Below are 16,749 nucleotides of genomic sequence, written 5' to 3'. Positions count from 1 at the left end.
GGGAGTGGCACTGCCTAAATGTAACATCAATAGTAGGCTTCAAACTGAGTGGCTCACAAGCATTGTTATTAGAGTATCACAACACCTCTAAACTCCAGGGAAAGGTTTCTTGAAAAGAAACATGGTCCTAAAAGCACCTAATGGTTCTGGGAAGTTTTTACCTGTCAGTATATCAGATGTGGCAGGGCAAATAATACCTTTGTACTCAATTTCCTCATTATACTTATCACCAGAAAGTTTTATCAGATGTATAGTCTCTGAACTCCAAGTTCCCACTTGAGAAATGCAACTCTCAAAGGCAATCCCTCTTTCACACTTACTCCATAACACAGAATTCCCCCAATTGCCATGGAAACCCTGATTTCCAGCTGCAAACATGGGGCATCCATTAGAATTCCAGGAATTCCTGCTGCATTTACTCTAGGAATCTCTTAAAAATTCCAAAGTACTAAGAGCAAAGAAGGAAGCTTAGTGTAATCCATATTGTCATTTCCTGTGAAGAAGAAGAAAAGGAGAATGAGGAGGAAAAGGAAGACTCATTTCCTCTGAGAAAAAAGGAGGAGGAGGAGAAAGAGGAGGGAGGGGGACAGAAAGAGAGTCGAGGGGCTGAAGGAAAAGGGGGAGAGGAAGGAGGAGGAACCCACTTAGATAACCAGAACTTGGGTCATCTGCTTTTTGAGGATTATTACCCACTCTTTTGCTATCTTCTAAGATCAAATTAAAACAAAAGCCTAATTCATATGTTTCCTCTTCAAGTGTCCCTGCCTCCCTTCAAAGTTGTAAACCTTTGTTTAGTATACTATAATAGTATACTGTGGTCCAGTATACTATTTATTATTATCAAAATTTTCTATTATTTAACACTTGTGTTTTTGTGTTTTGTTTTTACTAGACAAATTCATACCGTCTTTCTTCCAATGGCATGTGACATGGTTCTGGGACTACAAAATCTTCTCCATGAAGACTTTCTTTTTCATTGTTGGATTGACTATCTTTTACATTCTACATTAGCTTCCGTCATAGCATGCAGAGGTGCTTTTTCTTCTTGGTGTGTCACTGCTGCATCCCTTCCCCTAAAACTCACCAAGCTTAGACAAATTCCCGTGTCTGAATTTTTGACACCCCAGGAAAGGGTATTCAAAATAAAATATCAGCTTGTGATTTGTCTTTGTATGGTTTTGATATATTGGAATGTGTTCTCTAGAGATTTTTACTCAATGAATCAAAATATCTGAAATTCCCTCATCAAGTCACTCCTTTTTTTTTTTTAAGATTTTATTTATTTATTCAACAGACAGAGATCACAAGTAGGCAGAGAGGCAGGAAGGGAAGCAGGCTCCCTGCTTCGCAGAGAGCCCGATGCGGTGTTCAATCCCAGGACCCCGGGATCATGACCTGAGCTGAAGGCAGAGGCTTTAACCCACTGAGCCACCCAGGTGCCCCTCATCAAGTAACTCCTAATCCCTTTCCATCAACATAGCTCTAGTGCCAAAGCTGTGGGGAAGAATTAAATTGTCCCTTGTCCACATACTTTAGTGTTTTGCAGGGGTGTGTGGACAGCTCAGTGTTCTGGGAGACTCATTTTAGAAAAACTTCTACAGCGAGATAGATTGTTTTTCTATTGTCATCAGTGGCAATAAAAGAATTTTTCAAACAGGTGCTCTGGCTCTGAATTTTTGAGGCAGGAAAGGAAAAGACAAGACTTGGGGGGAAAAGTTCAAAAGTATATATGCTTTTTTCAAGGGTTTGGGTGCCTGACTCTAAAACTTAGCTTGGCCCATAGCAATTTCTCAATAAATGTTTTTGACTGAAGTTGATTTTCTTATTTACTTTTGGTGAAAGGATCTTAGTACTTTCAATATCAAAGATTTATGATTGCCTATACAACTGGATACATTGTTCAAAATACTATCTATGACCTTTTCAAAAATGTCAAATTGGCATCCTTCAGGGTATTTCATATGTACCCAGATTTCAATTTCCATCCCTTATCTTCCATATTTCTATAATCCTCAGCTTACTAATTTGTCCATAAATGGTTTATCATGTTCACCACAGCTCTTACAAGTAAAAACCATGTGGGTATCCAATTTCTATCCTACTAAGGTAAATGAGGCAAACTTTGGGTGAGGAGGATCTCAGAGGACATACTAGGGATTACCTTGTACTTCAGGCCGGGGCAAAGGACATATAAAAATTACAAATGACCTACCTTTCTCCTCTGAAAGCCTGCCTGAAGATTTCATATGATTGGGCTCTTCTGGGTTGAGTATGGTGACTTCCAGCTCTTGGCAAAAAGAACTGAGAAGCCAATCCATAAATATTTATCACACCTATAATATGCCACATTTTTAATGGTCTACTCTATGTTTGTTAAATTCTTCATATTTATAGCTATTTCTCCCTGAATAGACAAAAGCCTCTTTTGGTGTCTCCCCCACTCCACATTTTTTCCACATGAGAAAAAAAGCTCAATGCTTTGATGAGCTAACTAGACATAGGGAAAATTATGAAGTTGACAAAGTTTCTCTGAAACACTCCCTTCCCCAACGCACCTTCTCTATTTCTTTTATTTCTATACCCCCTACTTTGGGAGTGAACTGAAAACAATGAGACCCTAGCCCCTCTTGTCTTCACAGAGTTTATTTATACAATGGACATTATTACACCATGTTACTTACTTTAAGCTGCCTCCATCTTGAAAACAGAACTTAAATCTGACCTCTCCACCTTGTCTCTAAAAAAAAGAATTGAGGGGAAAATATCTCTCCTGGGTTTTCTTATACTTTTCCTCTCTAGGGTTTTGTCACACTTATTCCTAATGGTCCCACCTCTCTTCCCTCACTAGGGCTCCTTACTGCCCCATCTCTCTGACCCAAGTGGAGAGAAAGATCTCTGGGTATTCTTAGCATGAAAGAGACAACCTCAGGATCTCAACAAAAATATACCAAAATGTCAAATGAAAAACATTAAACAAAAAAAAGATGACAGAAAATAGAGATAACTCAAAAAACAGTCACATTTCAACATGTAAGATTTTTATTTCAAGGATTCCAGTAAAAGGAGAGCAGGCCTTACTTAAGAAGGTGCTCCTCAGATAAGAATACTTAGTCTGGAGATTGTTGGTATAACTCCAGAGATAGTATTTTCTTCCTTCCAGTCTTCTGGGTCTATTGCCTATAAGTTCTGTTTTGTTTTCTGATCTTTTAGGGTGAGTCTATTGAAACTTTTCAAAATGAGACATTGTCCCACATTGTCCTGGTTCAACCCTTGTGACCAGAAAGTTACGTACACCATTTCCAGTTTCCACTCTGAAAACAAATGAACAATATAAAGACATAACATAATACAGTGATTCAACTCCTAGCTTTGCTATATATCAGCTGTGAGATCTTGGGCATATTCCTTTATTTTAATGTGCCTCAGTTTCCTTATTTATGAAATGGAAAAATAAGAGTATGTACTTCACAGAAATTTTTTTAAATCTTTTTTTAAAAATATTTTATTTATTTATTTGTCAGGGAGAGAGAGAGCGAGAGCGAGCACAGAGAGACAGAGTGGCAGGCAGAGACAGAGAGAGAAGCAGGCTCCCCGCCGAGCATGGAGCCCAATATGGGACTCGATCCCAGGATGCTGGGATCATGACCTGAGCCGAAGGCAGCCGCTTAACCAACTGAGCCACCCAGGCATCCCTACTTCACAGAATTTTGTATTAAATACATTATCAATTCAAGCAGGTACTAAGAAAAGCCTTGGAATCTTATTGTTGTTGTTGTTGCTACCAATACTCCAGAGCACAAAAGAATGATCTATCCCTTCCCTGCTCATCTCTGGATAGCAATGGAACATTTGATAATTTTATCATATTTAACTCAAGTCTACCTGAACTAATTTCCAGGGAAATTATCTTGGAAACATGTGCCTTTGAGCCTTCTATAATATGATCCCCTAAACTTTTTTTTTTAATTAAGATTTTGTTTGTTTGTTTGTTTGTTTTGAGAGCACAAGCACAGGTAGGGGCAGAGGGAGAGGGAGAGAAGAATCTCAAGTAGACTGCATGCAGATGTGGGGCTCGGCCCTGGGACACTGAGATCATGAACTGGGCTACCATCAAGAACCAGACTCTTAGCCGACAAAGCCACCCCAGATGCCCCTTTTTGTTTACTCTTTAGAGAGGGAGAAAGAGAGAGGCTAGATGGCTAGAGGGAGAGGGAGAATATTTAGCATGTTCCACACCCAGCACAGAGCCTGATGCATGGCTCGATCTTACAGCCCTGAGATCACGACCTGAGCCTAAATCAAGAGCTGGATGCTTAACTGACTGAGCCACTCAGGTGCCCTGATCTCTTAACCTCTTAACAACAGTTCTCCCAAAAAATGCTCATCATCTACCATGTTACAAACACTGTGCTAGGTGCCAGAGGCATAACGATGAGAGAAAAAGAAAGAAAATGCAGGTACAACCCTTGTTCTCATAAAGAAATAAGTATCAGTGTAGATGTGTGGTAAAATATTATGTTTGGAATCACACAGTGGTCTCCAAAGGAGGCCTCCATAAATTATGCTTTCAGATATTCATGACTCTGAGCAGTCATCTTCCGCCCAATGGATCTGAGTTGCTCTATGACTCATTTTAACCAACAGAATGTGGTGAAGGTAACCACACCAGTTTCAGGTCTAAGTCTCAAGAAAGCATGGCACAGGCCTTCCTTCTGTGCTTTTGGGGAGACTTGAGTTGCCATGCAAGTGGTCCAGCTGACCTGCTAGAGGGATCCCATGGAAAGGCCAAGTGGAGAGGGAAATATCTTGGAATTACATAGAGAGAGCATGCACTCCAGCCATCCTCACATCCCAGTCAACCCCATCAAGGCTCCAGACACATGATGAGGCATCCTGGATGTTCCAGCTCAGTCATAAGTCCAGGTCACTGTGGACTCAGCCAATGTCACCTGGAGTAAGAGCAGCTCAGTTGAACCCAGTCAGCCCAAAGAATCATGAAAGACAATGGAATGGTTTTTTGCTTTAAGTCACAAAGTTTCAGAACAGCTCATTGTGCATCAAAGAAAGACTAACCACATGAAAATACCTTCTCTGCCATTGACAGAGAGATAACCTTGGTGAAATTATTTAATCTTCATGAGGCTCAATTTTCTCAACTCTAAAATGGGGCAAGAGTGATACCTCCCAGAGCTGTTGTAAGCATCAGATATATCTAAAGTTCCTAGAAAACGGGCGTCAGTAAATCGTAGCAATTATAGATGGTTAAAGATGGTTAGTTTTCTGACACATTCCCAGGAGGATTTTTGCTTTAAATCAGGATCCTGAAGACCATGAGGCTCTCCCGAAGTTATTATTCACACCTGACTATAGGCTGCTTCTTCCCTCTATGTGGATAAAGTCAAGACTGAATGTGAAGAGCTTCCTCTCCAAAAACAGAATTTAGGAGATAAGAGCCCATGCCTGATCTCACATTTTCTGTATTTTTTAACCCTTTATTTGATATTAGCAAGATAAGCATTCAGTTGTTATGTCGACATTAAGCAATTAGAATTGTTGTTAAACACGGCATCATAAAGTTCTCCCCCTTGCCTCTGACTTTACGCTTCCTGAGAACCTTTGGAGATTTGTAAAATAAATGATGTAAGACATGGGATGTTTTGGGCACGACAAATCTCATTTGTTTTCACTGTCATCACTCACCATGGTATAGAAGAGCTGCTCAATGCAGGCTGAAATACTGCAGATGTTTTCAAAATACATCTACGGAGATGGAGAGACCGCTTGAATTTCTCATCTGGTTAGTTTCAGTTTAAATTCCCATCCACAAAAATTTCTTTATACGTGTATTTTAAAAATCTCGAGCTTCTCGCCTATCCGCTCCGAGCCCCAACTGCCCACCTGACATCCAGCCACAGAGAACTCGAAAACAGTTCCTGGCATTCCATGAGGCATGTAGGATTGAAGAACAAGGAGGCAAAAGATAAAAGTAGTTATAACTATTCATTAGTTTTTGGTACATCAGATAATTTGTGCAATGGCTTCAGGGCTTTAATTGAATCACTTTTCCCACCTTGTCTTAATTTTAATTATGCAGCAATCATTTTTACCAACCTATGCAAAGGACCCATATGAAAATGTGACATATGACAATATACATTTACCTAAGCTCCAGGATGACAGTGACCTACAGGCAATTAGCTACTGCCTCTAGCACTGAACGACCAATTAAAGAGTTAACGAAATGCCCTCCAAATCACCTACATGTTCGGGATTTTTGGACTGCCAGGAACGTTGCACTTCAACTGATATAATTTTTGACTGACTGATTTAGTAAGTCTACATCTGCTAAAATTCCAGACTCATGCCTGTAAAACTGAGGAGTCAGGTTTTATGAGGTGCTTTCACTGTCATTAAAGACGATCCCACCTTAGCCCTTCTCCTAACAAGACAATCTTGCAGCCGTCATTAGGAGGCGTGATCTTAGCTTGTCATCACAGAAAAAAAAAGGCTTGCTAGGTCAATGAGGATGGTACTGAGTTCATCTCAAGGATGTAAGACATTCATTTCAGTGGCTATAAGCCAGAAACTAAATATAAAGAAGGAAGGAGGGCAGAAAGGAAGGAAGAAAGGAAACAAACATGACCGTTTACGATATCTTTCTAAATTTAATTTCCTTTTTTGTTTTAAGTAGGCTCCACGCCTAGTGCAGAGTCCAATGTTGGACTCAAACTCACAACCATGAGATCAAGACCTGAGCAGAGATCAAGAGTTGGATGCTCAACAGACTGAACCACCCAGGCGCCCCTAATTTGATATTTAAATTGAAATACAGTATTTTTAAGGTTTTGTAATATTAAAGCTTAAGATAAGAACTTACTCAAGAAGTGATTCTACAAAGTCCTGGAAACTGAGTGAGGAAGCAGACAGGAAAGGGAAGGAAGCCACGGGGTATGTCTGTTAGCAAATTACCACTGTGGTCAGCTGGAGACTGTTGGATGACAGTGTAGAATGTGTGGTGCTGTCCCATGTGAGGGACAAAAATAAAGATCCCCAAGGAGCAACTCTTGTCAGTTGCGGGGCTAATGTGCACTCAGATATTGGCTCCCTAACACACTGCCTACTCCATACAAAGTCTGTGAATGCTCCAACAGCCAGAGAAAGCCTTCAGACAGAGTCAGAGGTACTGACGGTAAAAAAGTTCAAATGCACAGAATGGTGAGTACTGAGGCAATATGGGTAGGACACTGAGTGTTTGCTATAAAACTTGACCCCAAATTAAGTGTGCCTGAATGATACCAAGTTTTGTTGTGGGGCCCGCTTCATCTAGTCTAATCCACACAGTTCATTCTTTATACCTTGGATCTAAACATGATCTGTTTACCCACTGTGACCCAATTTAATCCCTAAAATTTGTCCTTGTGGTAGAACAACTCAGAGCATCACTCTTGCCTTGTGGGATATCATCAAGTAGAGGGAACAGTGAGGGACAAGAAGCAACTGCTGCTTGGTGATGGAACTCATTAATTCTCTGTAAATCACTTCTTCGATTTGGCTGGGCACCTGACTGGGGTAAACCTACAAGAAATATGTTTGTACAATTAGAATAAATTGGGATGGATGATCTAATAACTAAATATGCATGAGAAACAAAGAACAGATAAACTTGAGGCTTATAAAAATCTAGACCGAATCAAACCAGTGACCAAAATCCTTTTCTAAGCAACTTTGCTGAGACCTAGACATGTACATTAAATACCACAAGGATAAAGACAGAAAAAATGAGAAACACACAAGCTATGTTGGATCTTGCTTTTGGATGAAAGCCTAAATCATGCAACCTAAAAGGAGCTCTCAACTTCTGTTGTTATTCTTAGCTGAAGAGTCAGTTCTAAAGAGGGGTCCAGATACCACAGGAAGAGAAAATCCTTTTCCAGATGCCTTCTCCTCCCTGATTTCTTGGCAGTACTCCCAGGAAGCTGTCAGTCAGTTGGTCAAACTATATGGAGCAATTGTTTTGAGTCAACAAGTACCTGTTCAGCACCCTCTACTCAAAAGCACTAGGCTCTTGTCTAAGATCCAGAGAAGCCAAATGAACTGCAGGGCTCTGATGTTTCACACTTGCTGGAGATGGGCTGACGGACAGGCTGGCTGATTGACTGATTAAGTGACTAAACAAAGTGAATGAATAGACTCCTATAGCCCAGCTTCTTTATGGACAGTAACCTTGTCTTTTCTGCTCTGTAAAATCCATACCCTCTCTGATGCTTCGTGCATGCTGTGGACACTCCATAAATGGTTGCATGAAATAAAAGCAGTGCCAAGATTGTTCAGTGTGAGTTGCCACGTCAGATCTGTAGTTCTTCCAGCGCTGCCGGCATTTCTCTTGGTTAAGCATTAATGGAGCCCACAGACGAGCAAAATTCTTTACACCAGCACCACTCTTTGGCTGGGGCTTCCAACCCTTCCTTCAAAAGCTTAGAGATTCCCAGGTCATCAGGGAAGACTTTCTAGATTATGAAGTAAGCAGTTTTTTCCTTGCTTACTTTCTCGCACTCGCTTCTTTCCTGGAAAGCCAGATAATCCTCCACTCACAAGATGAAGTTTCCGCTTCTCTGTAAGTTGTCTCCATATTTATCCTCACATTTCAACATGTTGTTTATTACATGTTTTGCTAATAGAGTCTTCCCACTGCCTTTGTGCTGTCTTCACACAATCTCTTGAGAGTTTCCACCTATCCAAATCAGTGCGATCAACGGGGCACGCAAGTTAAGCATGTTACCGATCAGTTGTTTTTAGTCTGGGAGTTTGAAATAACTCCTTAGAATTTTATTATATTCCTTGGGCTTGAACCAATAAAAATAAGTTTATGAATGGGCCCACTTCTGAAGAGTTGTCTTTATTATCTCTTCCGTTTTATTGAGCCATTGCTGAGATTTTAGATTAAAAGCTCCCAGAAGATAGGGATGGCAGACACAACCTTATTTACACCTGGACAGAGTAAAGATTCCTTACTGTGTCTCAGGGTTAAAAGTCTCTGAGGCTTTGTTGTCCAAGTTGCCATCTGCCACTCCTATTCTTTCTAGAACATTGCCATTTCTCTCCCCTCTGATCAACAACAGAATAAATCAATTTAAGATGTGTAAAACCTTGCATTCCATGCAGTATATGCTTAAAATGTTAGCATTTTGCAAATAAATAATCTGTTAAATTAACATTTACTTATGTTGTGACTGAAATCAGAAATTTTCTTGAGAGCAGATGTTGGAAAACTGATTTTCAGACAATGAAGAGCAAAGGGAAAACCAGGAGGGAAGCGGACGTAAAGATATCAATACGGGTTATTTCTTGTTACCGCGTATACGCGGTAGAACCAAAGCAGTTCAGTGGCATCCAGCAAGAGAGATGTATTTTTCTCTACATCTGTATTTTTGGCGTGGTAGCTCGCCTGTCTGAGCTGGCCTTGCTCATATCCCTGCAGTCAGCTGGCAGGTTGGCGGACGACCTGGCTCATGTATTAGGGCCTCAGGTGGGATATCCTGGCTCTGGTCCATGAGGCCTCTCTTCCTCCAGCGGACTAGTCAAGAGACGTTCTCAGGAAGCAGAAATCCAAGACAGAACGAAAGAACACAAGTCCTCTGGAGGCCTGCCCTCTGAGAGGCACACCTACACTGTCATTTACACCACATTCTAGTGGCCCAAAGCCATCACAAGAACACCCAAAATTCAAGGGGCGAAGTCACAGACTTCATCTCCTATTGAGACGAGGTACAAAGTCCTACTGCAGAGGAAATCTATAGAGCAGGGCCGTCAGGTTAATCTACCACTCCACTTTATCTCTTTAACAAAATAATTCAGGTTGATAAAAAGAAAGTTAAGAAAAGCAAAAAGTGGGGCCAAGTCTCTTAAATAAATTGCAAACTAACTGAGGAGAGTGAAGGAACAATTGTATTCATTTATTCAATGGACATTTACCAGTTGTCTACCGTGCTTTTAGGCTTCATCCTAGGGACACAGGACTGAAATCAAGTCCCTGCTCTCACATAGTTCATAATCCTATGAGTCTGCATACAGCAAGCATCATTTAGACAGTACTTTGCACACTGTGATAGGTATTCAATGAATATTTGTTGGTCACTGATAGGAAAAATACTAAATAGAGCATGAATCTGTCATACAGCAAAAGTTCTTTTAGACTCCATAAAGAATGTTCTAAGGAATAATCCTTTAGTGTTTAGAATATGCTAGAAAATGAAGAAAATTTAAATGTCCAGGAAAGGGCAATATACACACTTAATTTCCCTGTATAATTCATTCCTTTCTATTATTATTATTATTATTATTATTATTATTGGCAGATAATAGTAGCAAAGTCAAAATAGCAGTTAACAGATCTTCCTCATTGTCAGGCAGCAGCTACTAGGATAGTGTAGGCACCTCTCAGAGATCGATGACCCCACGGCCCTGACCAAGGAAGGAGGGATGGAGCCCCACGTCAGGCAGTGTCCGCAGTTCCCCTAAATGCCAGGTCAAGGAAGAGAGAAGAGCCAGGGTGTGACTCCTGCATTCTCTCTTCATATGTCACTGAAAACAATATTGTACTAACTTTGTATGGTGACAAATGGTAACTAGACTTATTGCGGGGATCATTTTCTAATGTATAAAAATGTCAAATCACCATGATGTACACCTCAAATGAACAGGATATTGCATGCCAATTTTACTTCAATAAAAAAAAATTAAAAGAAAAAGATCTGAGAAGAAAGAGACAAGTCAAAGTTAACCGTGTTTCACTGTGTACATACACAGGCATACACATCACATCACGTGTTTAGGCACCCGCACACATTCAGCCAATCAATCCACATTGAAAAAGCTTAGGCCTTGGGTTTGTTCTTAGAGAAATCTTCCTCGGACCTCTTTGTGGAGGCCAAAAGAGCTGCATGAGCAAGGAAAGCCTGTGAGCCAGAGCTGAGGACTCCTTTGATTTGAACAGTGAATCGCAAGATGAAAATAATCAGGGAGCACCAATGCCACACGGTTGTTTATGTGTGTGTGTGATTGTGTGCACGTGAATGCATGTGATTATGCTTCAGTGTGTGGGGGGGTAATGGGGCATTAACACTAACTCACAGAAGCTGCTCTGCTTTATGAGTTGGGATTTTTTTTTTTCTTTAAGGAAATCAAGCCATATTTTTTTTCCTCCCGTTCTCGAAGATGAAGCAATTTACAGATGCTGAATCCTTTTTTTAGGAATAATTCTCAATGCATCATTCAAATATCCTTTGAGCTGAGCACACGATATGCACATCATGAATACATATAATCACTGCACGGTCCTTTGTGAAGATTTTGAAAATAGCATCTGAAAGAGTCAACCAGAGGTCTCCATCTGAGGACGCGTACTTGGTGAGTGTAGCCGTGCCAGCTCTGGACTCTCGTTTCCTCTTTCAAAAGCCCTGCTACCTTCCTGTGGTCCTTCTAGAACATATCAGTCATCCTGGGAATTAAAAAGTAAATCACGGTTTGGGGCCCCCAAACATCTGCTTATGTCTGTCCAAAGCAGTCAGCACTTACGGATTTTCAACATACGCCATAACAAATAGATACATATTTTTGAAAGGGCATCACCTTAATACTGGCTAATTCCATCCTGTTCTAGGCTTGCTTGGGCCTCATGGGACCAAAATTTCAGAGCCTGACGGTACAAACTCTATTACTACTGTTCGTCGCTAGAAAATTTGCAAATGCTCACTGTGCAATTCAACAACCACCACAGCTAGCAGATCAGAAAGCATTTTTCTTGCTGTCACTGTCACTCATTATTGACAATGTGGAGGACTATTTGCCTTCACCTTTTTCTTCAGAAATACGAAACAGAGATCTGTTTTAAATTGTGTTTCCTGTGGAACTCAGAAAACTTGAGAACTGTACGCATCCTTCGCCCTTTTCCCTTTTGAGATAGATATGGGAAAATCTGAAGTCATTTGCTTCTTTTCTTTCTTTCTTTTTTTTTTTTTCTACATTCTCCTGTTTGGAGCACATAAGGCTTTCTGATACACTCTGTCACATGAACCTGAAGCTCACTGACACAAGGTGGCACCCCCAGGGGCTTCACCTGCCCCAAGCCCTTTTCCGGATCCAACGGTCTTTAGATATTTTTGATCTATGATGTAACAAATATCCAAAATTATGTGTTATTTGAAACATAAATGAGAATAAGAGACATTTGCATCTTATTAGCATTTATAGAGATTGCCTTTGAGATTCAAAAGGTGTGAAGAATTGCTAGCAGGGAAGTGATTCCTGCAACTTTCCATCCCCACAAACTAATACTGATATTTTAAGTCAAATAACTGAGTTCATTTAACTTCTACTCATTCAAAGAATTTTCAGTTATATATGAAATCTGTATTTCTGTGTTTATAGGTAATTCAGAAAAAAATGCCTCATTACCTACCCCCTAAATTCCAAAATTTATTTCTCAATTTAGAAAGTGATTTTTTTAAAGACAACATTTATTTATTTGAGAGACACAGAGAGAGAGAGAGAGAGAGAGAGAGAGAGAGAACACATAAGCAGGGGGAAGGAGAGGGAGAAGCAGACTCCCCAATGAGCAGGGAGCCAGACATAGGGTTAGGGCCCATGACACCATGAACATGACCTGAGCTGAAGGCAGTCGCTTAACCAACTGAGCACCCAGGCACCCTGAGAATGCAATTTCTGAGTACATTTTATGCGTCCAACACCATACTAATACTTTAGACCAGTTTGTTTTTAAATAAAGAACAAAATAATTTTACTGGATAAAAATGCTAGAATGGTTAAATATTAAGATATATTAGAAAGCAACACACAATTCATAACCAACTTCTCTGGATGCATGACAGTTGGCAAACCAAAGGGTATTTTTAAAGAAACTATAGTATGTTGGGTTGCAAGTGAAATCTATGATCCAATCCTTAATACTCTGTGTTGCACAATAAATTTGGGAAGAGGAAAGCAAAGGTATGGAGAGGAGAAAACAAACCCATAGAGGTTTAAGAGGGCAAATCAGACCATCACTGAAACCAACTGAAGAGTAAGGCTAGACCCTGCTGAATCATTTCTGTGTCTTCCCTACAGACAGACCAATGGCAGCAGCAAGACCAGTGATGCCAAGAACTGGGAACGAATGTTGATGAACCTCTACCCTCTCAGCCTTCGAGAGCCCCTGGATGCCACTGCATGTCTCACATAGAGGAGAACCCCTGAGCCCCTGCGAAGAGGAGAAAAAAACTCCAACCTCTCTTCAATATTCCCTTTAGTCAAAGTGTTTCATTACCTTCTCAGAGTCAAACAGCCTCTGCTTACCTCTCTAGGTTCCTGTCTCATTCCAGACTCCTTGTCAGCTGGCTCCTGCCTGTGTAAGTAATTTCAGTCCCAAATATGGATCGTCTTCTTGGTTGCTGTAATAGGGCTATATTGGCTCCTCTGTCTGGAATGTGCTTCTCAATAACTTTTAGGCCTAACTGCTACCTCAGACTTTAACTTTAATGCAACATCTTCAGCTCTGAACACCTGTGTTATTTGCTCCCTGATGAAACACTCTCATTTTGGTCTATACTGACCATTCTAAGTATTTAAATAAATTAGCACACGATAAACACTTAGACTTGTGTCTAGCACATCATACTCAAGAAATATTAGCCATTATTATTCTCTTACTTTAAAAAATATTCTCTGATTCCTTGGTACTCTCCTTCACTGAAATCTGAGCCAGATTCTCTCTTGTTCACTAACACAAACCACAGCCTAGCACTGTGCCAGACACACAGTGAATGGACGTGAACATGGGATGAAAGATATTTAGTTATTATGCACAGTCACTGGCATTTAGAGCTAATATTTTCTCTTCTCTGCAGTAAGACCTCCTATCAAAACTCCATACAAAAATCTTAAAATGAGATGATTCTAGGTCATCCATCCAGATAGACCTTAAAGCCAATGCAAATGCTTTGTAAGAAAAGGGGAGGGAGACTTGAGGGAGATTTGAAACCAAGAGAAAAGGAGAGAAGCAGCCATAAGCCAAGAAACACTAGAGCCACCAGATGGAAAGGATAAAGAAGCATTTTTCCCTAGAGCCTCTGGAGGAATCATAGCCCTGCAGACATTTTGTTTACTTGTTGGTTTTTTTTTGGGGGGGGGGTTGTTCTTTCTGAGAATATTTAAAATTTCAATTATACAATACAGTGTTATCAACTATTGTCACCATGCTATATATTAGATTTCCCAACCTTATTCAACTTATAATGGAAAGTCTGTACCCTATAACCAATCTCTCCCTATTTCTCTCACTCCCAGCCCCTAGCAATGACTGTTCTACTCTCTATGAGTTGGCCGTTTTTTAAAAGATTCCATATGTAAGTGATATCATGTGGTAATTGTCCTCTCTATCTGGCTTATTTCATGTAGCACAACGCCCTCTAGGTTTATCTACATTGTCGCAAATGACAGGGTTTCCTTCTTTTTGGAGGCTGAGTAATATTCCGTTATACATGTATACCACATTTTCTTTATCCATTCATCTGTCAATGGACACTTAAATTTCAGACTTCTGGCCTCCAGAGCTGTGAGAGAATAATAAATTTCTCTTATTTTAAGCCACAAAACTTGTGCTAATTTGTTATGGCAGCCCCAAGGTCAAATGAGATAGTATGCCATCAGTTTCTGGAATATTCTTATTCATTCATTCATTCCATCATTCATTCAATAAATAAAAGCATTTGCCATGTCCTATGACTGTTCTTAATACTAAGAATACAGGGACTTAGCTTTGAGGAAATTACATTTTATGCGTCCAACACCATACTAATACTTTAGTATTAGTAATACTTGTTACAATTTTATACAGCATTAGGGGTGCCTGAGTGGCTCAGTGGGTTAAAGCCTCTGCCTTCAGATCAGGTCATAATCCCAGGGTCCTGGGATTGAGCCCCACATCAGGCTCTCTGCTCAGCAGGGAGCCTGCTCCCCGCCCCCCACTCTGCCTGCCTCTCTGCCTACTTGTGATCTCTGTCAAATAAATAAATAAAATCTTTTAAAAATAATTTCTTTATATAGCATTAAATTACAAGTCCAGTTTTATTGTCACTCAATCCCCAGCTCCAGTTTGTATTGTTGTTGAAATACTTTCCTTGTTCTGGTGAAGCTTTCACACACACACACACACACACACACACACACTCTAATTTCCACACATTATAAAGCTTATCCTCTTCACATCCACCACAACTCCCACTTCCAGTGTGATCCTAAATTCACCTGCATGGAAAGCAAACTCTAATGCCGCAAATCTAAAGGCGCCCCTGCTCATTGCAAAGCATCTGTAGTATTTCAGCAGGAGAAAAGCGAGTGGCCTTCCTAATAATTTTGCTCAATCTCTCCATGTTCCAGAACATTTGTAAACTGGGAGTAGGTACCTGGTCCTCAGTAGCATGTATCAGTTTTGGTTTTTGACTTCTCTAGACCACATAAATGGCTCCTTCCCAAGGGAAAGAGCAGAAGGTTCAGCAACTTTATGATAACACCTCTGTGAGCAACAGACACTAACTCTAGAGAAAGTCAACCCATGGAAGGAAGGTTATTTTCTGGTGGAAGCCCTTTCCCTTAAATTAGGTTACAAGAGAGAATAGGAAACAAACTTGGTAACACTTATGCCATCTGCAACTTGAATACAATGTCTTGTCCCAAATACAGGATTGAAATTGTGATAACCCACAATATCCATATTTTATCTCCCTGTGTGACTGGATATATGTGTCCTGCTCTTTTGTTTTCTTTTTTACTTTTTATAAAGTAAATTTTTCATCTGCAGTTTTTTCTTCTATTATATTTTGTAAAGATCCTTAGAAGACTCGCCTCTTTCAGGAAGTGACTGTTATGACAGAATTATAAACAGCCAAATATATCCAGATTAATATAAATGTCCTGCATGTGACAATTTGCCCCCACCAGAAGTGATTCTTTAATAAGACTGAGCAATTTACTTGAGAAAAGCACTTGACAAAGACAGAAACTGTGTCATTTGTCCAAAGGGGGACACAGACAAATATTTTCATCTGGCTCTTGCTCAATGCCTGACTCTAAGCTACACATCATTCACGTTTTTATCCATCACAGTTTAAGCACTGCTGTTGTAACCAACATGAGCAAACTGCAGAGCTCAAGAGTATGTGTTCTGTCCCAACCAGTGGACAGCTGATTGGATGGACTTCAACTTCAAAGATGTGGACAAATGGATCAATTCTGTTCTGGAAGAAAAGGAACCCAGAAGAAAAGTAATGCTATCAACTACCAGGCAATGCTAGAACAGGTAGCTCTGTCTTTTTCTAAATCTTGGAATCAGGCCAGGGTCACTGATTCTAATTAGCAACAAACCATCTCCTTATCCCACGCAGGTCCCATGGAGCTGGAGAAAATGAACCTGGTCTGCCAAATTAGAGCTCGTGTTTAATTTGGGGAGGGAAATGGGGAGATGTACTTGGCCAAACCCTCCTGCTGGTCTCACTCTAGGGCACCAAACAGCCAGAGGAGGGGAAGGGCAAAAAGAATGGGTGGAAAAGAAAACACAATGTGGGGGAGGAGTATAAAGCATGAAGACAGACAAAGCTTCAGGAGAGCAGACGGGAACAAATGGAGAAGGAAGTAAGTGAGTGCAAGAAAAGCCATGGTGATAAAACCAAAGACAGCTTTCCAAGGCGAACCACTGTT

The sequence above is a fragment of the Meles meles genome, chromosome 15, assembly GCF_922984935.1.
Source record: "Meles meles chromosome 15, mMelMel3.1 paternal haplotype, whole genome shotgun sequence".
Classification (NCBI taxonomy): domain Eukaryota; kingdom Metazoa; phylum Chordata; class Mammalia; order Carnivora; family Mustelidae; genus Meles; species Meles meles.
This window is presented reverse-complemented; position numbering follows the sequence as displayed.